Raw genomic sequence first — 19,970 nt, 5'->3', positions numbered from 1 at the left:
ACCATTCATTGGTGGCAAAACCTTTTCCTGGACTCAATATCTACTCTACACCACCGGCGCACTGTGGCTGCAGTATGTACGATATATAGGATGCGCTGTGGCTGCAGTATCTACGAGATTATAGTACTTGACTGCAGTGAAGAATCTATCATCATCATAGGCAGTCCCTCGGAATCGAGGAAGACTTGCTTCCATTCCTAAAGTGAGTTCTTTGGTGGCTCAACAGACCAATGCGAGAGTCACAGATCCTGTCACAGGTGGGACAGATATTCATCGGGGGAATGGCGGGTGCAGGGGTGGGGGGGGTGGCACTGATTTACCACACGTTCCTTCCGCTGCCTGTGCCTGACCTCTTCACGCTCGCAGCATTGAGATTCGAAGAGCTCAACACCCTCCTGGATGCACTTTCTCCACCTAGGGCTGTCTTCGGCCAGGGTCTCCCTGGCGTCACTGGTGATGTTGCACTTCACCAGGGAGGCTTTGAGGGTGTCCTTGTAACGCTCCCGCTGCCCACCTTTGGCTCATTTGCCATGAAGGAGCTCCGCATAGAGCAGTTGCTTAGGGAGTCTCGTGTCTGGCATGCGAACTAAGTGGCCTGACCAGCGAAGCTGATCGAGTGTGGTTAGTGTTTCAATGTTGGGGATGTTAGCCAGGGCGAGGACACTGATGTTGGTGATTCTGTCCTCCCACGGTCTTTGCAGGATCTTGCGAGACATCGTTGATGATATATCTCCAGCAACTTGATGTGTCTTCCGTAAGTCATCCATGCCTCTGATCTATACAGGGAGGCGGGTATTACTACAGTCCTGTAGACCATGAGCTTGGTGGTAGGTCTTTTCCTCAGGCTGCCGAAGGTGATGTTGAAGCTCCGCATCACTGTATGACTTTGTTGACAAGAGCCTCCCGAGGTATGAGAAGTGGTCCACGTTGTCGAGGGCCGCGCGTGAATCTTGATGACTGGGGGGGCAGTGCTGAGTGGTGAGGACAGGCTGGTGGAGGACCTTTTTCTTACGGATGTTAAGCATAAGGCCCATGCTTTCATATGCCTCGACTATATCCTGGAGTTCAGCCTCAGAATGTGCGCAGATGCAGGTGTCGTCCGCATACTGTAGTTCAACGACAGAGGTTTGGGTGGTCTTGGACCTGGCCTGGAGATGGCGAAGGTTAAACAGCTTCCCACTGGTTCTGTAGTTTAGTTCCACTCCAGCGGGGAGCTTGTTGACTGTGAGATGGAGCATGCTCCACCTCACTGAAGAATCCTCGCACATCATGGCTGTCGGCCAGCTGCTGAATCTCCTGTGCTTTCTCCACCCACCATCTATTCTTTAGGTCACGGGTTTTTTGTTGAACCTTGGCCTTAAGCTGACATATCATATATCGTACATACTGCAGCCGCAGTGCATCCTATATATCACACATACTGCAGCCACAGTGCATCCTATATATCGCACATACTGCAGCCACAGTGCATCCTATATATCGCACATACTGCAGCCACAGTGCATCCTATATATCGTACATACTGCAGCTGCAATGCATCCTATATATCGTACATACTGCAGCCACAGTGCATCTTGTATATTGTACATATTGCAGCCGCAGTGGATGGGGAATTGTGACTAAATGATGAGATTGAGGATGGGGCTGGGAGGGTAGTACACACCAAGGAGGGGTGGGACAAGGTGACGTGCTCAATGGAGGAGTAGCCAAGGTATGACTTTGTGATTCGGGCTATGCTGCCACCATGGGGATTGGGGATGCGGCAAAGATTGGAAAGTATAGTCAGGTGGTGAGATCAGTGTGGAGGAAGACAAGGCCGTGAAAATACAAGTGGATTACTTGGTGTCGATATACATCACCAAGGATAATTCAACAGCATTTCCCTCCTCTGCCAGGATCAAATGGTGACTTCTTGCTGCCTTTCTTTATCCATGTGCAATAAACTCCAAATTGCCCAATAGTTATCTCCTCATATCCTGTCCCGTGCTCAGCCAAGTATAGACTCTCTGTCCCCTAATGCATTTAATGTAAAATCCTCAGCCTTCACTTTCAAACCCTCATGGCTGCACCCCACCCGAGCTCTGCAGCCTCTCATAAGAACATAAGAAATAGGAGCAGAAGTAGGCCAATTGGCCCCTCGAGCCTGCTTCGCCATTCAATAAGATCATGGCTGATCTGATCATGGACTCAGCTTCACTTCTCTCCCCGCTCCCCATTACCCTTTATTCCCTAATCGCTCAAAAATCTGTCTATCTCCACCTTAAATATATTCAATGACCCAGCCTCCACATGTCTCTGGGGCAGAGAATTCCATAGATTTACAACCCTCTGAGAGAAGAAATTTCTCCTCATCTCAGTTTTAAATGGGCGACCCCTTATTGTGAAACTATGCCCCCTAGTTCTAGATTCCCCCATGAGTGGAAACATCCTCTCAGCATCCACCTTGTTGTAAGGGGTGGTTTGCAGGGGGTCAGCTTTCCCTTCTGACCTTATATGAGCGGTTCCGAATTGCTCCCACACCCTTGGTTCTAGACACTGGAATTATGAAGGGACTGTGACAAACTTGGACAGACAATCGGTTTCAAGGTAGGAAGCAGGTATGGCTTTATTGTGTTTAAAAAGAAGTAAAAGGCACACCTTTAATAACACACACAGACCAATACACACTGAGGGGTACAACACATTGAATAAATTGTCCAATTACAGTCTGTGGAGAAAAGAATACAGCTTAAACTCTAAATGGGGTAAAGAGGAGAATGCAGATACATTTACACAAGTTATCCCAGCCTCCCTCCCCCAATTCCCCTAACTAACTAAGTTATAGCTCTGTGGGTTCAGGGGCTCTGCTCACCAATCCCCTTTTTGACAGTTGCCGGTGAATCGCGGTTTCGGGGTTCGCTGCACTTGGCCTTCTAGGCGAGCCGTACCCTGGTCAGAGGAGAGGACTTCGGACTGCGTAGTCTTCGGTTGGGGTGCGTCCGTTGATGCGGTAAGTTGCGTTTTGGATGTATGGGGTAAGTACCCACTTTCTTTGGTTCGGAATAGTTTAGTTAGTCCCTTTTGGTAATTTCTCACCCGTTGGTCGTTCCGAAGTAGATTGTAGAGTGGAAATAAATGTCGATTCTTTGGTTTTTGCTGAGTTGGTTTTGGTTGGTCGTTTCGCTGGTTGTGGTGGCCCGGGTTGTCAATTTGGTTGCTGACAACCTTCCATTTCGTGGGCCTCGTGCTCGGTCGGTCCTTGTTGATTTCTTGTACTTTCCTTCACTACTCCATTTCTTCACTCCCCACCTCCGGCTGCTTGTGTCTGTCTGTGTTTGAGTCTGTGCTCTGCTGTTCGAGTCTGTGCCCTGCTTTCTGTGTTCTGTTCCTTGGTAAAACTGGGAATAGATATACCCATCAAAGGCTTCCTTATCTCCCACCAAATCTAGCCCAGCTAACTGAAACTTGATTAAGTGGTTTTCATCTGGCATTAATAGGCTTTTTGAAGTTGATTAGCTCTCCATTGTGCTAGTCTGGCATGAGCCAGATATTTCTATGCCTGTTGAAAAGGTGTTGGAATATGTATGTGGCATTGTTTAAATGCTAATGTTTTCAAGGGGCAAGTTTCGAGGGTATACAGTTCCCAGACAATTTGATTAGTTCCAATGTCCAAACTGGCCCTTTAGATATTGATCCCACCCCTTTTCTTGCAGACACAACATACACCTTTTAAAAATCCCAAATTTGATTAAAGTTCGTAGTTTCGTCCATGTGCACTTTAGGATTTCAAACTTCCTGGTAGATAGTTCCAAATTAAATTCCCTTTCTTATGAGTCCAAACACTGGGGGGGGGCGGTCTCCATGAATGCACCCCCTTTTATCCCCTGCAGGCCTCGTCTTCCCCTTTAAAATTCATTTGTGTCCCAAAGTTTTCCTTCCATTTTAAAAGTCCAGAAAGGGATTCTTCTCCTCTGCAGGGGAAAAGTACCTGGAATCTTTGCGAGATATTGTAAATTCTACATTGTTGAGCCCCCTCATTATCTTATATGTTTCAATAAAATCACCTCTCATTCTTCTGAACTCCAATGAGTATAGGCTCAACCTGCTTAACCTTTCTTCATAAGTCAACCCCTTCATCTCAGGAATCGACCTAGTGAACCATCTCTGAACAGCCTCCAATGCAAGTATATCCCTCCTTAAATAAGGTGACCAAAACTGTACGCAGTATTCTAGGTGTGGCCTTACCTATACTCTGTACAGTTGTAGCAGGACTTCTCTGCTTTCATACTTCAACCCCCTTGCAATAAAGGCCAACATTCCATTTGCCTTCCTGATTACTTACTGTATCTGCATACTAACTTTTTGTGTTTGATGCACAAGGACCCTCAGGTCCCTCTGTACTGCAGCATTTTACAATTTTTCTCCATTTAAATTATCATTTTCTTTTTTATTTTTTCTGCCAAAGTGGATAACCTCACACTTTCCCACATTATGTTTCATCTGCCAAATTTTTGCCCACTCACTTAACCTGTCGATATCCCTTTGCAGATTTTTCATGTCCTCCTCACAACTTGCTTTCCCTCCCATCTTTGTATCATCAGCAAACTTGGCTACATTACACTCAGTCCCTTCATCCAAATCATTAATATAGATTGTAAATAATTGAGGCCCCAGCACTGATCCCTGTGGCACCCCACTAGTTACTGTTTGCCATCCGGAAAATGAACCATTTATCCCGACTCTCTATTTTATGTTAGTTAGCCAATCCTCTATCCATGCTAATATATTACCCCCAACCCTGTGAACTTTTATTTTGTGCAGTAACATTTTATGTGGCACTCTGGAAATCCAAATACACCACATCCACTGCTTCCCCCTTATCCACCCTGCTCGTTACATCCTCAAAGATCTCCAGCAAATTTGTCAAACATGATTTCCCTTTCATATAACCATGCTGACTCTGCTTGACTGAATTATGCTTTTCCAAATGTCCTGCAACTGCTTCCTTGATAATGGACTCCAGCATATTCCCAACCACAGATGTTAGGCTAACTGGTCTATAGTTTCCTGCTTTTTGTCTGCCTCCTTTTTTAAATAGGGGCATTATATTTGCGGCTTCTCAATCCGCTGGGACCTCCCCAGAATCCAGGGAATGTTGGTCGATTACAACCAGTGCATCCACTATCTCTGCAGCCACTTCTTTTAAGACCCTACGATAGAAGCCATCTGGTCCAGGAGACTTGTCCACCTTTAGTCCCATTATTTTACCGAGTCTGCTTCTTTAGTGATTGTTTTAAGTTTCTCCCTAGCTGTAGCCCCTTGAGATTATCCATTATTGGAATGATTTTAGTGTCCTCTACCGTGAAGACCGATACAAAATATTTGGTCAATGTCTCTGCCATTTCCCTGTTCCCCATTATCAATTCCCCAGTCTCATCCTCCAAGGGGCGTACATTTACTTTAGCCACTCTCTTCCTTTTTATATACCTGTAGAAACTCTTACTGTCTGTTTTTATATTTCTTGCTAGTTTACATTCATAATCTATCTTCCCTCGCTCTCTTTATTAGTTGCTCTTTGCTGATTTTAAAAAGTTTCCCAATCCTCTGGCTTCCCACTAATCCTGGTCACTTTGTATGCCATTGTTTTTAATTTGATACCATCCTTTAGTTTCTTAGTTAGTCACGGATGGTTATCCCTTCTCTTAAAGTCTTTCCTTCTGATCGGAATATATTTTTGTTGAGAGTTATGAAATATCTCCTTAAATATCTGCCACTGCTCATCAACCGTCCTACACTTTAATCTATTTTCCCAATCCACTTTAGCCAACTCTGCCCTCACACCTTTGTAGTCCCCTTTATTTAAGCTTAGGACACTGGATTGAGAAACCACTTTCGCACCCTCCAACTGAATTTTAAATTCTACTGTATTATGGTTACTCATTCCTAGAGGATCCTTTATTAGATAATTTATTAATCCTGTCTCAATTCACAGTACCAGATCTAAGATAGCCTGCTCCCTTGTTGGTTCTGCAACTTACTGTTCAAGGAAACTATCCCGGATACACTCTATGAACTCTTTCTCAAGGCATGAAACACAAAAGGATACTATGCAGATGATCAGGAAGGCCAATGGTATCTTGGCCTTTATTGCAACGGATATGGAGTATAAAAGCAGGGAAGTCAAACTACAGCTATATAAGGTATTGGTGAGGCCACACCTGGAATATTGCATGCAGTTTTGGTTTCCATATTTACAAAAGGATATATTGCTCTGGAGGCAGTTCAGAGAAGGTTCACTAGGTTGATTCCAGGGATGAGGAGATTGACTTATGAGGAAAGGTTGAGTAGGTTGGGCCGCTACTCATTGGAATTCAGAAGAATGAGAGGTGATCTTAACAAAACGTATAAGATTATGAAAGGGCTTGACAAGGTGGCTGCAGAGAGGATGTTTCCACTGATGGGGGAGACTAGAACTAGAGGGCATAATCTTAGAATAAGCGGCTGCCCATTTGAAAGAGATGAGGAGAAATTTCTTCTCTGAGGGTTGTAAATCTGTGGAATTCGCTGTCTCAGAGAGCTGTGGAAGCTGGGACATTGAATAAATTTAAGACAGAAATAGACAGTTTCTTGAACGATAAGAGGATAAGGGGTTATTTGGAGCAGCCGGGGAAATGGAGCTGAGTCCATGATCAGATCAGCCATGATCTTATTGAATGGTGGAGCAGACTCAACGGGCCGTATGGCCTACTCCTGTTCCTATTTCTTATGTTCTTATGTACCTTGGCCAATTTGATTTGTCCAATCAATATGAAAATTAAAATCGCCCATGATTATTGCCGTTCCTTTATTACAAGCCTCCATTATTTCTTGATTTATTCTCCGTCCAACAGTGTAGCTACTGTTAGGGGGCCAGTAGACTACGTCCACCAGTGACTTCTTCCCATTATTCCTTATCTCCACCCAAACTGATTCTACATCTTGATCTTCTGAGCCTATATCATTTCTCACTAACGCACTGATCTCAATCTTTATTAACAGAGCTACCCCACCTCCTTTTCCTTTCTGTCTATCCTTCCGAATTGTCAGACACCCCTGAATATTTAGTTCCCATCCTTGGTCGCCTTGCAACCACGTCTCTGTAATGGCTATCAGATCATACTTAGTTGTATCTATTTGTGCTGTCCACTAATCTACTTTGTTGTGAATGCTGCGTGCATTCAGATAAAGAGCTTTTCATTTTGTTTTTTTTTAACCATTTTTCCCTGCTTTGATCCCACTTTCTGATATACTCTTATGTTTATACATTCTGTCCCTGCCTGTCATGCTCTGGCTATCATTTCCCCTAGTGCTACCCTTCTCTCTGGCCTCCTGCACTTCCTTCCCCTTGCCCCACTTAGTGATGCAGATTTCAACCACCTCCACCCTGCTCACTGGAACTCCCTGCACCTGTCTACTTCTCTATCCTTCATGTAAAAACCACCCCATGGTTTGTCCCACTTATCCACTTCACTGGCTTTGTGTTCTGTTCGTGTTACCAGGGCTCTCTTTAAACGTGTGTCATGTATTATACATTAAAGACACAGTATAAATGTAGTAAAATCAAAGTCAATGGGAATCGGGGGCAAAACTCTCCACTGGCTGGAGTCATACTTGGCACAAAGGAAGATGTTGTGGATGTTGGAGGTCAATCATCACAGCCCCAGGACATCACTGCAAGAGTTCCCCAGGGCAGTGTCCTAGGCCCAACCATCTTTTCTGCTTCATCAATGACCCTTCCTCCATCATAAGGTCAGAAGTGGGGATGTTCGCTGATGATTGCACAGTGTTCAGTTCCATTCACAACTCCTCAGATAATGGAGCAATCCATGCCCGCATGCAGCAAGACCTGGATGACATTCAGGCTTGGGCTGATAAGTGGCAAGTAACATTCGCGTGCCACAAGTGCCAGGTAATGACTATCTGAGAGTCTAACCACCTCCCCTTGATATTCAATGGCATTCGCCGAATCCCCCATCAACATCCTGGGGGTCACCATTGACCAGGAACTTAACTGGAACAGCCACATAAATACTGTGGCAACAAGAGCAGGTCAGAGGCTGCGTATTCTGAGGCGAATGTCTCACCTCCTGACTCCCCAAAGCCTTTCCACCATCTACAAGGCACAATCAGGAGTGTGGTGGAATACTCTCCACTTGCCTGGATGAGTGCAGCTCCAACAACACTCAAGAAGCTCAACACCATCCAGGACAAAGCGATCTGCTTGATTGGCACCCCATCCACCACCTTAAACATTCACTCCCTCCATCACCGGCGCACCGTGGCTGCAGTGTGTACCATCTGCAAGATGCACTGCAGCATCTCGCCAAGACTTCTTTGGCAGCACCTCCCAAACCCCCAACCTCTACCACCTAGAAGGACAAGGGCAGCAGGCACATGGCAGCACCAGCACCTCTAAGTTCCCTTGCAACTCACACTCCATCCTGACTTGGAAATATATCGTCGTTCCTTTATTGTTGTTGGGTCAAAATCTTAGAACTCCCTCCCGAACAGCACTGTGGGAGCACCTTCACCACACGGACTGCAGCGGTTGAAGAAGGCGACTCACCACCACCTTCTCAAGGGCAAGTGGGATGGGCAATAAATGCCGGCCTAGCCGGCGACGCCCACATCCCAGGAACGAATATACAAAAGTCAGTGTTGTTGTTTATTATCTACCTATGCTGTCACTGTTCCCATTAATGCACAGTGATTCTGTGCAACGATTCTCTGCTCCTCTTGCCTATTGGAAGACCGCTCGGACACCTTGTGGTTCCTTTGTGGATTCCAGTTTGAAATCTCGTGAGATAAGAAAAGGGAGGACCCAAATTTCTCCGTGTAGTACCAGCTGTGGATGTGTTCTGGTGATTACTTTTATACGTAGGGTTACAGCCACTCTGGCAGAATTGTAAACTATCGGAATAAATGATAGCAAAACAAACAGTGTGGGAGAGGCTCAGCTTAGAAGCTGAAGTTAAAATATTGTTGAGTTGCAATTGTGATTCAGGAGATTAACACAGGATATTTTATATTAGAATTGGAGCATTTCAGATCCACAGTAATTTCACTAAAGCACAGCTGTTGTATAAAAATAACCAAGCACAGCTTTAGAATTCTTCAAATTGTGTATGACTTGTTATGTATTTAACCCCTTGTAACCTGTATAACACCTGACCACCAGAGGGCCCACCTGTTGGAGTCCCAAGGGATCCCAGCATCCCTTGGGAGCACAGTATATAAGCAGAGCACCCACGAGGTACCTGCACTCTGGAGTCTTATTAAAGGAGCTAAGATCACACTTGCTTATTGTACACAGTACTCAGTTTCATCCTTTATTATGAGTGTACCATGACTAGCTCCACCTTAAACTTCTTTAATTTTAAACATTTGTTAGGGGTTGATCTCACAGTCTGTGTTTGGACATGGAGCGCAGAGATTGCTTGGTGATCCTAGCAGCGAAGTCTGTCACTCATTCGCTGCTAGCTTTTATTTTTGTCAGATTGCTGTTGGCAATTTAGTGTCAGCTGTAGCACAGTGGGTACTCACCTGTGAGTCAGAAGGTTGTGGGTTCAAGTCCCACTGCAGGGACTTAAGCACAAAAATCTAGGCTGACAATCCAGTGCAGTACTGAGGGAGTGCTGCACAGTCGGAGGTGCCGTCTTTCGGATGAGACGTTAAACTGAGGCCCCATCTGCTCTCTTGGGTGGACGTAAAAGATCCCATGGCACTATTTCGAAGAAGAGCAGGGGAGTTAACCTGGGTGTCCTGGCCAATATTTATCCCTCAATCAACGTAACAAAAATAGATTATCTTGTCATTATCACATTGCTATTTGTGGGAGCTTGCTGTGCACAAGTTGGCTGCTGTGTTTCCTACAACAGTGACTACGTTTCAAAAAGTACTTCATTGGCTGTAAAACACTTTGAGACATCCGGTGATCGTGAAAGGCGCTATAGAAATGCAAGTCTTTTCTTTATCTGTCCTAAAGTTATGTTACGAAAAATGTTGAGTCTTAGCTTGGGGCTTCTAAGAAATGATCTTTGGAGGGATTCATTTTTGTTCAACTCAATAATTGGTGGAAGTATTTGCTAGCTGCACTCTCCCTGTATCTCTTAGCAACAGTGGTTTTAAAGGATGAGATCCTTGTTGATTGCACACTGTTTTTTGTATTTGTGGCTGTTATGAGATTCCATTGGCCTTTAGTTTGAGTAGTTGTTGCGAGGTGGGATGGGCTGTTTTTGTTGTGCAGACAACTCTGCCATCTGCTGGCCTGTTGAGATAATCGGACAGGGCGAGACGAGGCGAACCCTTCGCTTTCTGCTGATTGGTTGCAAATGGAAGAGCATTTTCATTGGATTCTGGCTGCTATGGTGACAAAGTTGCGTGTTTTTTAAACTTGCTTAATTTTCTCAACTCCAGACTTGCAAACTGGATTACATTATCTGAAACTATCCTGTCTGCCATCGTGTATTCAGCAAACTGCTGCTTGCAATGTGCAATCCTGTCTGAACTGGGTATCGGTTAACCTAGCTCAAAAGGGATAAGTGGTCTGAAATAATTAAATGTCAATTGGGTGAAAGTTAAACACATTAGTCCAACTTTCTGCCATGGTCTGCTCAGAATGTCATGCTTTCTTTCTGTCTCGACCTTGCCATCTCTCGTGGCCTCGCTACTCCCATCGTGTCAATCATAGATAAGGCCATCCCTGACCACTTCCTCATATTGTTCTCCACCCACATCCCTCTCCACGCCCACCCCCCCCCCCCCCCCACATCCGCCGCCCTTTCCCTGCCTCCTGCTGTGTCTGCCCCTGGAAAAAGCTCACTCCCGACTCTCTTACAGCTGCACTTTTGAACTCCCAACTGTCCAGCCTTTGGCCCTCCATTCACCATGACATTTCTGCAGCTACCGATCTGCTCAATCACACCCTCACCACCACATTTGATGCCCTAGACCCTGTTAAAACAATTACTCTCTCACCCTGGCCATTCCCCCTGGTACAGCCCTGACCTTCGCTCCCTTAAATCCAAGGGCCGCAGACTTGAACGGATGTGGCAGACAACTGGTTTAGCCATTCACCGCCAGATCTGGCTGGACCACATAAAGCATTATTGGGTCCTGCTCTCGTCTGCCAAAACTGCTCACTATTCCAGAATCACTCTAGAATGTAAAGAAAAATCCCGGCTTCTATTCTCCACTGCTAACCGTCTCCACCCTCACCTCCGACAATAAGTGTGAGGAGCTCATTGGACGACTTTGTCTCTAAGATTAAGACCATCGGTTCGGCCGCCTGTGCTTCTTCTGCCTCTTCCCTTCCTTCCCTTAGCCCACCGGGGCAAACTTCCTCGAAGATCGCCCTTGCCCTAGGCCTGACCTCATATCTTTCTCCAGTTTCTCTCCAATCTCCCCTCATGACCTTTCCGAGCTCATCCTGTCCATGAGACCCACTTGACCCTGTTCCCACCAAATTGCTTACCACCCAACTTATTTTTCTGGCTCCCATGTTAGCTGACATTGTTAACAATCATCCTTTGTGACTTTGATAAAGGTAAACTATCCCTCCTCATCCTTCTTGACTTGTCTGCAGCCTATGACATGGTTGACCACTCCATCCTCGTCCAACGCCTCTCCACCGTTATCCAGCCTGGTTCCATTCTTATCTGTCTAATCATCGCCAGAGAAACCTGCAACAGCTTCTCTTCCTGCCCCCATGTCATTACCTCTGATGTCCCCCAAAGATCTGCGCAGGGATGATGGGTGAGCAGGACTTGGTGCAAGCTAGGACACGGGCAGTCGAGTTTTGGATCACCTCTAGTTCAAGACACTCCTTAAAACCTACCTCTTTGACCAAGCTTTTTGGTTAGCTGACCTAATTTCTCCTTATGTGGCTCAGTGTCTAATTTTTTGTCTCATAATACTCGTAAAAAGCGCTTTGGGACGTTTCACCACGTTAAAGGCGCTATATAAATACAAGTTGTTGTTGTCTGTATTGTATGCTGTATATCCCCTAACGAGGTCTGCAATTTCTACTGGCATACCAGGCCAGAATAAGACATCTTGAGGCTGAAATTCAGCCTTCCAATAAGGCCTCAGGCCGCCTAAAAGCGGCAGCTACGGGGCAGTGCTGAATGGTCGGTGGTGCTTCCAGCAACGCCATTTCATTTTTTTGTCAGCCGACTGCCAGGTCGGCCCGACAATTATGCCCCCGGGTTCAGCCTGGCACCACCCTTGGGTGCTAAGCTGCTGGCCCAGCCGAAACCCTCCCTGGTGGTCCAGTGGACCTACATGAAAAAGATGCAGAGCTCGCAGTGGCCTTCACCTTTAACTGAAGGGGAGAGACGTGTTGACGCGCCAGCGTAATGACATCATTAGCGCTGATGACTGACAGCGGCGGAGACTCCGTCCCACTTCCGCCCCGCTAGTGACGCCCACTCCGCTCTGCCCCCATGTTGAGGCCACTTCCAACCCACTTGAAAAAGTTCAAGGAGCTGAATTTCTCCAATCAGGCCGCCGCATCCATTGTGGCCAGAAGACTTCGAAAACGCCGTTTTGGGCGGGGATGAATTTTGGCCCCCTTGTTTTCCTGTTACTAACCTATGTCTGCAGGGTGGTAGTCGTATCCCTCTTCAATAGTCATTTTATTTCAGAAATCCCAATACTGTTGCAGCTCAGGATTAACTTCACGTCTGGAAATCCTTCCACTATTGGGGATTTCAACCTTTGGAATCACTGGTCTTTCTCAGTTTTGTATTGTCATCTCCTCTTGGAATATCGGGAGACAGGATACCATGCAGACGGTTATTTCAGATAAGTACTTTTGATTTAAGGTATCAGTTATATCACAGATCTTTACCATTTTATTCCACTCCAATATTGCGACCTGAGTAGCACGTTCTGTGGTCTTATGGATGGGATGGGATGGAAAATTACTGGAGAAAATTATGGCGGACAGGATAAATCTTCATTTAGAAAAACACAGATGAATCAAGGACAGTCAGCATGGATTTGTTAAGGGAAGGTCTTGTCTGACTAAATTGAGGAGATAACCATGAGGGTAGCGCGTTTGGTGTAGTGTATATGGACTTTAGCAAGGCTTTTGATAAGGTCCCACATGGCTGACTGGTCCCGAACGTAAAAGCCCTAGGGATCCAGGGCAAAGTGGCATTTGGATCCAAAATTGGCTCAGAGGCAGGAAGCAAAGGGTAATGGTTGGTGCGTGTTTTTGTGACTGAAGGGCTGTTTCCAATGAGGTTCCGCAGGGCTCAATACTGGGTCCCTTGCTTTTTGTGGTATATATCAATGATTTAGACTTGAATGTGGAGGGTATGATTAAGAAGTTTGCAGATGATACAAAAATTGGCTCTGTGGTTGATAATGAAGAAGAAAGCTGTAGATTGTCGGAAGATATCAATGAACTGGTCAGCTGGACAGAATAGAGGCTAATGGAATTCAATCGTGAGAAGTGTGAGGTAATGCATTTGGGGAGAGCTAATAAGGCAAGCAAGGCACATTAAATGTATTCATTGTTCACAATGTGGTCTCTGCATTGGGGAGGCCAAACGCAGATTGGGTGACCGCTTTGCGGAACACCTCAGTTCAGTCCGGAAGTGTTACCCCGAGTTTCCAGTCGCCTGTCACTTTAATTCTCCGCTCCACTCCCAGAGAAAGGAAAAGGAGGTGGGGTAGCTCTGTTAATAAAGGTTGTTGATAAAGGATGAGATCAGTGCATTTGTGAAAAAAGTTAGTGGCTCAGAAGATCAAGATGTTGAATCAGTTTGGGTGAAAATAAGGAATATAAGGGGGGAAAAGGTTGCTGGTGGGCGTAGTCTATAGGCCCCCTAACAGTATAAATCAAGAAATAATGGAGGCTTGTAAAAAAGGAACGGCAATAATCAGGGGTGATTTTAACCTTCATATTGATTGGACAAAACAAATTGGCCAGGGTAGCCTTGAGGAAGAGTTCATAGAGTGTATCCGGGATAGTTTCCTTGAACAGTACGTTGCGGAACCAACCAGGGAGCAGCCTATCTTAGATCTGGTACTGTGTAATGAGACAGGATTAATAAACTATCTCCTAGTAAAGGATCCTCTAGGAATAAGTGACCATAACATGATTGAATTTCAGTTGGAGGGTGAGAAAGTTGGATCTCAAACCAGAGTCCTAAGCTTAAATAAAGGAGACTACAAAGGTATGAGGGAAGAGTTGGCTAAAGTGGACTGGGAAAATAGATTAAAGTGTGGGATGGTTAATGAGCAGTGGCAGACATTTAAGGAGATATTTCATAACTCTCAGCAAAAATATATCCCAATGAGAAGGAATGACTTTAAGAGAAGTGATAACCATCCGTGGCTAACTAAGGAAATAAGGGATGGTATCAAATTGAAAACAAGGGTATACAATGTGGCCAAGACTAGTGGGAGGCCAGAGGATTGGGAAATCTCTAAAAAGCCAGCAAAGAACGTCTAAAAAAATAATAGAGGGAAGATAGATTACGAAAGCAAACTAAAACGAATAGTAAGAGTTTCTATAGGTACATAAAAAGGAAAAGAATGACTAAAGCAAATCTTGGTCCCCTAGAGGATGAGATTGGGGAAGTAATAATGGGGAACACTTTAATCTATTTTCCCAGTCCACTTTAGCCAACTCTGCCTTCATACCTTTGGTAGTCTCCTTTATTTAAGCTTAGGACTCTGGTTTGAGATCCAACTTTCTCACCCTCCAACTGAATTTGAAATTCAATCATGTTATGGTCACTTATTCCAAGATGATCCTTCACTATGAGATAGTTTAGTAATCCTGTCTCATTACAGAGACTTTGAACAAATATTTTATATCGGTCTTCACTAAAAACATCCCAATAATGGATAATCAAAGAGCTATAGGGAGGGAGGAACTTAATACAATTACTATCACGAATGAAGTAGTACTCGGTAAAATAATGGGACTAAAGGCGGAAAAGCCTCCTGGACCAGATGGTTTGCATCCTAGGGTCTTAAAAGAAGTGGCTGCAGAGATAGTGGATTTATTGGTTGCAATCTACCAAATTTCCCTGGATTCTGGGGCGGTCCTAGCAGATTGGAAAACCGCAAATGTAACCCCCCTATTTAAAAAAGGAGGTAGACAGAAAGCCGGAAACTATCGACCAGTTAGCCTAACATCTGCTGTTGGGAAAATGCTGGAGTCCATTATTAAGGAAGTAGTAACAGAACATTTGGAAAAGCATAATACAATCCAGCAGAGTCAGAATGGTTTTATGAAAGGGAAAAATTTGCTGAAGTTCTTTGTGGATGTAACAAGCAGGGTAGATAAGGGGGAACCAGTGGATGTGGTGTATTTGGATTTCCAAAAGGCATTCGATAAGGTGCCACATAAAAGGTTACTGCACAAAATAAAAGTTCACAGGGTTGGGGGTAATATATTAGCATGGATAGAGGATTGGCTAACTAACAGAAAACAGAGAATCGGGATAAATGGGTCATTTTCCGATTGGCAAACAGTAACTAGTGGGGAAAGCAAATTGTGAGGACACAAAAAATCTACAAAGGGATATAGACAGGCTAAGTGAGTGGGCAAAAATTTGGCAGATGGAGTATAATGTGGGAATGTGTGAGGTTATCCACTTTGGCAGAAAAAATTAAAAATCAAATTATAATTTAAATGGAGAAAAATTGCAAAGTACAGAGGGACTTGGGGGTCCTTGTGCATGAAACACAAAAAGTTAGTATGCAGGTACAGCAAGTAATCAGAAAGACAATTGGAATGTTGGCCTTTATTGCAAGGGGGATACAGTATAAAAGCAGAGAAGTCCTGCTACAACTGTACAGGGTACTGGTTAGGCCACACCTAGAGTACTGCGTACAGTTTTGGTCTCCGTATTTAAGGAAGGATATACTTGCATTGGAGGCTGTTCAGAGAAGGTTCACTAGGTTGATTCCGGGGATGAGGGGGTTGACTTATGAAGATAGGTTGAGTAGGTTGGGCCTATACTCATTGGAATTCAGAAGATTGAGAGGTGATCTTCTCAAAACATATAAGATAACAAGGGGGCTCGACAAGATGGATGCAGAGAGGATATTTCCATTCAAAGGGGAAACTAAAACTAGGAGGCATAGAATAAAGGGCCACCCGTTTAAAACTTAGATGAGGAGGTTGTAAATCTGTGGAATTCTCTTCCCCAGAGAGCTGTGGAGGCTGGGTCATTGAATATATTTAAGGCGGAGATAGACAGACTTTTGAGCGATAAGGGAGCAGGCAGGGAAGTGGAACTGAGTCCATGATCAGATCAGCCATGATCTTATTAAATGGCGGAGCAGGCTCGAGGTACCAAATGACCTACTCCTGCTCCTATATCTTATGTTCTTATGTTCACTCAGACCTCTCCGTCCTAGGCCTCCTACACTTTTCCATTGAACCTCAATGCAAGCTCGAGGAACAGCACCTCATCTTTCGTTTAGGCACTTTACAGCCTTCTGGACTCAATATTGAGTTCAACAATTTCACATCATAACCTCTGCCCATATTTTCTTCCTTTCCTCTTTTTTTAACCGTCCTCCAATCTTATGTATTTTTTTCTCTCTCTGTCTTATCCTGCCATTCACACCCTATCTAGACTCATAGAAACATAGAAAATAGGTGCAGTAGCAGGCCATTCGGCCCTTCGAGTCTGCACCACCATTCAATATGATCATGGCTGATCCACTATCTCAACACCATTTTCCTGCTTTTACCCATCCCCCTTGATGCCTTTTGTTTCTAGAAATCTATCTTATCTCCCTCTTTGAATATATTCAGTGACTTGGCCTCCACAGCCTTCTGTGGTAGAGAATTCCACAGGTTCACCATCCTCTGAGTGAAAATATTTCTCCTCATCTCAGTCCTAAATTTCTACCCCGTATCCTGAGACTGTGACCCTTTGTTCTAGACTTCCCAGCCAGGGGAAACATCCTCCCCGCATCCAGTCTATACAACCCAGTCAGAATTTTAACGGATCCCCTCTCATTCTTCAAAACTCTACTGAATACAGGCCTATTCGACCCAATCTCTCCTCATACGACAGTCCTGCCATCCCAGGAATCAGTCTGGTGAACCTTCGCTACATACCCTTTATGGCAAGTATATCCTTTCTTAGGTAAGGAGACCAAAACTGCACACAATACTCCACAATGCAAAATAGTTTAATAAAATGTAATGTTTTAAAGCTTAACAATTATTTTCTGCTTTTGATGACATGATTAATCGTGCAAGCGAAGTGCAAGGCGTTTATGAAAGTCAACTGTAGGCCCTGTATAACTGTAGTAAGATATCCTTGCTCATGTACTCAAATCCTCTTGCAATGAAGGTCAACATACCATTTGCCTTCCTAACTGCTTGCTGCACCTGCATGTTTGCTTTCAATGACCAGGTCCCTCTGTACATCAACACTTCCCAAGCCATCACCATTTAAATAATACTTTGTCCTTATGTTTTTCCTACCAAAGTGGATAACTTCACATTTTTCCACGTTGTATTGCATCTGCCATGTGTTTGCCCACTCACTCAACCTATCTAAATCACCTTGCAGTGTCTTTGCATCCTCCTCACAACTCACAATCCCACCTAGTTTTGTGACTTCAGCAAACTTGAAAATATTACATTTGGTTCTCTCATCCAAATCATTTTTATATATATATTGTGAATAGCTGGGGTCCAAGCACAGATCCCTGTGGTACCCCATTAGTCACTACCCCGAAAAAGACCCGTTTATTCCTACTCTCTGTTTCCTGCCAGTTAACTAATTTTCAATCCCTGCCAATACATTATCTCCAATCCTATGTGCTTTAATTTTGCACAGTAACCTCTTATCAAAGACCTTCTGAAATCCAAATACACTACATCCACTGGTTCTCCCTTATCTATCAGTTACATCCTCAAAAAACTCCAATAGGTTTGTCAAACATGATTTTCCTTTCATAAATCCATGTTGACTTTGTTTAATCCCGTTGATATTATCTAAGTGTGCCATTATGACATCCTTTATCATAGACTCCAGTAATTTCCCTATTACTGATGTCAGGCCGACCGGTCTGTAATTCGCCGTTTTCTCTCCCTCCTTTTTTAAACAGTGGGGTTACATTTGCCACCTCCAATCTGCAGGAACTGTTCCATAATCTATAGCATTTTGGACGATGACAACCAATGCATCTACTATTTTCATGGCTACCTCTTTTAGTACTCTGGGATGCAAATCATCAGGCCCTAAGGATTTATCTGCCTTGAGTCCCATTAGTTTCTCCAGCACTATTTTCTTACTAATAATAATTTCCTTTAATTCCTCTTGCTCACTGGACCCTTGGTTCCCTAGCATTTCTGGGACGTTATTTGTGTCCTCTTCTGTGATGACAGAACCAAGGTATTTATTTCATTGTTCTGCCATTTCCTGGTTCCCCATTACAAATTCTCCCATTTCTGTAAAGAACCAACATTTGTCTTCACTAACCTTTTTCTTTTTACGTACTTGTAGAAACTTTTGCAGTCGGTTTTTATGTTTCTTGCAAGTTTACGCTCGTACTCTATTTTTCCCCTCTTTATCAATCTCTTGGTCCTTTTTTACTGAATTCTAAACTGCTCCCAATCCTCAGGCTTGCTACTTTTTCTGGCAACTTTGTATAACTCCTCTTTGGATCTAATACTATCCTTAATTTCTTTTGTTAGCCATTACCATCTCGTTAGCCCATCATCCCTTTTGTCCCTCAAATCTCTCCTGTCTTCCACCCTATCACAGGCCTTCCCTTTTGTTCTTTCCTTCCTTCCTCCTTTCAGTGCTCATTAAGAATCTGTTAATTTCGAACTTTTCCAGTTCTGACGAAAGGTCACAGATCCGAAATGTTGACTCTCTTTCTCTCCAGAGATGCTGCCTGACCCGCTGAGATTTCCAGCATTTTCTGTTTTAATACATATTGGGCTCAAATTTGGTCAGGTGTTGCTCTGTTTTTTTTGGAGCAACTTGATTTTTCTGGAGTATCTTAAAAATCCCAAATCTGCATATTTAATTTGCGCCAGTGTAAGTGAGTTAGGATTTTTTTTAGTTTAGTTTTTTTTTCAAAAGGGGCGTCACCAGCCACCTACGCCTGTTTTGGCCATTTAAGCCCATTTGGACAGCTAATAGTTGCTCCAAACTAGCTTAGGCCAGCGTATGTGGCCACTTGTGGCCGCACAGAAAACCTTTGTGGAGAGTTAAGAAAACAGCGCAGGTCGCCAGAGATGGGGGGGAAGGGAAGCATTGAGGATCTTGCAAAGCACTAAACACCTTAACAATATTAAAGAAGCATAAAAACCATCAATAATAAAAAAAATTTAAATAAATAAAAAAATAAAACTTAAGTCCTACCTTCCTAACTCGGCCCCCTGAGGAACTTGATTTCTCTCCGAGGTACTGGACTTCTCTCTGAGGGACTGTACTTCTCTGAGGGACTGGATTTCTCTCCAGGGAAAACTTAATCAGTGTTGGGTCATAACGATTTGACATGAGCCCACATAAAATGCAACGTTCTCTCCACACTGCTCCACAAGTCTGTTCACCCAGTTGTTGTACTGCACAAGTATATGTGTTCCAAATGTTTGTGTCTTGGTAAATTTCACATTCTAACTGGATGAAACTGTCTGTGTTTGAGTTGCTGCTCCACTGCCAGCGGCTATGTCGAATGATCCATTGGCAGATTACCACTCACGCTTACCATAGTGACCATTGTATCATCTTGTTTAATGTAGTTTGGTTCCTCTCTGTTTAACTGGACCATCTTGTTTTATCGAGAGGTACTGTTGAAGATTATCGGGTCGTCTCTTCGGCCAGGGATAGGGGCGGCAAGCATCAGGTCCGGCTCACAGCCTGCAGGACCCGCTGGGGGGGTGGTGAGGAGCTACTGCGCATGCGTGCAGCTGCCGGAACTGTTTTTGGCGCAGAGCTGTAGCTCCGCCC

General features: G+C 44.3%; 1 protein-coding gene across 6 annotated transcripts in view; it reads left to right on the top strand.

The window, feature by feature from the left end:
- LOC139250519 (6-phosphofructo-2-kinase/fructose-2,6-bisphosphatase 4-like) overlaps positions 1-19,970 on the top strand; it is a 282,039-nt gene that overhangs the window by 113,406 nt on the left and 148,663 nt on the right. Inside the window, exon 3 of one of the 6 annotated variants that reach the window (XM_070872900.1) lies at positions 2,870-2,989. The exons of the other annotated variants lie outside the window; for them this stretch is intronic. The gene's annotated coding sequence lies outside the window, so the exon portion shown is untranslated. The remainder of the gene's footprint in view (positions 1-2,869; positions 2,990-19,970) is intronic. 6 annotated transcript variants of the gene reach the window in all.

Source organism: Pristiophorus japonicus, unplaced genomic scaffold (genome assembly GCF_044704955.1).
Source record: "Pristiophorus japonicus isolate sPriJap1 unplaced genomic scaffold, sPriJap1.hap1 HAP1_SCAFFOLD_384, whole genome shotgun sequence".
NCBI lineage: Eukaryota > Metazoa > Chordata > Chondrichthyes > Pristiophoridae > Pristiophorus > Pristiophorus japonicus.
This window is presented reverse-complemented; position numbering and strand designations above follow the sequence as displayed.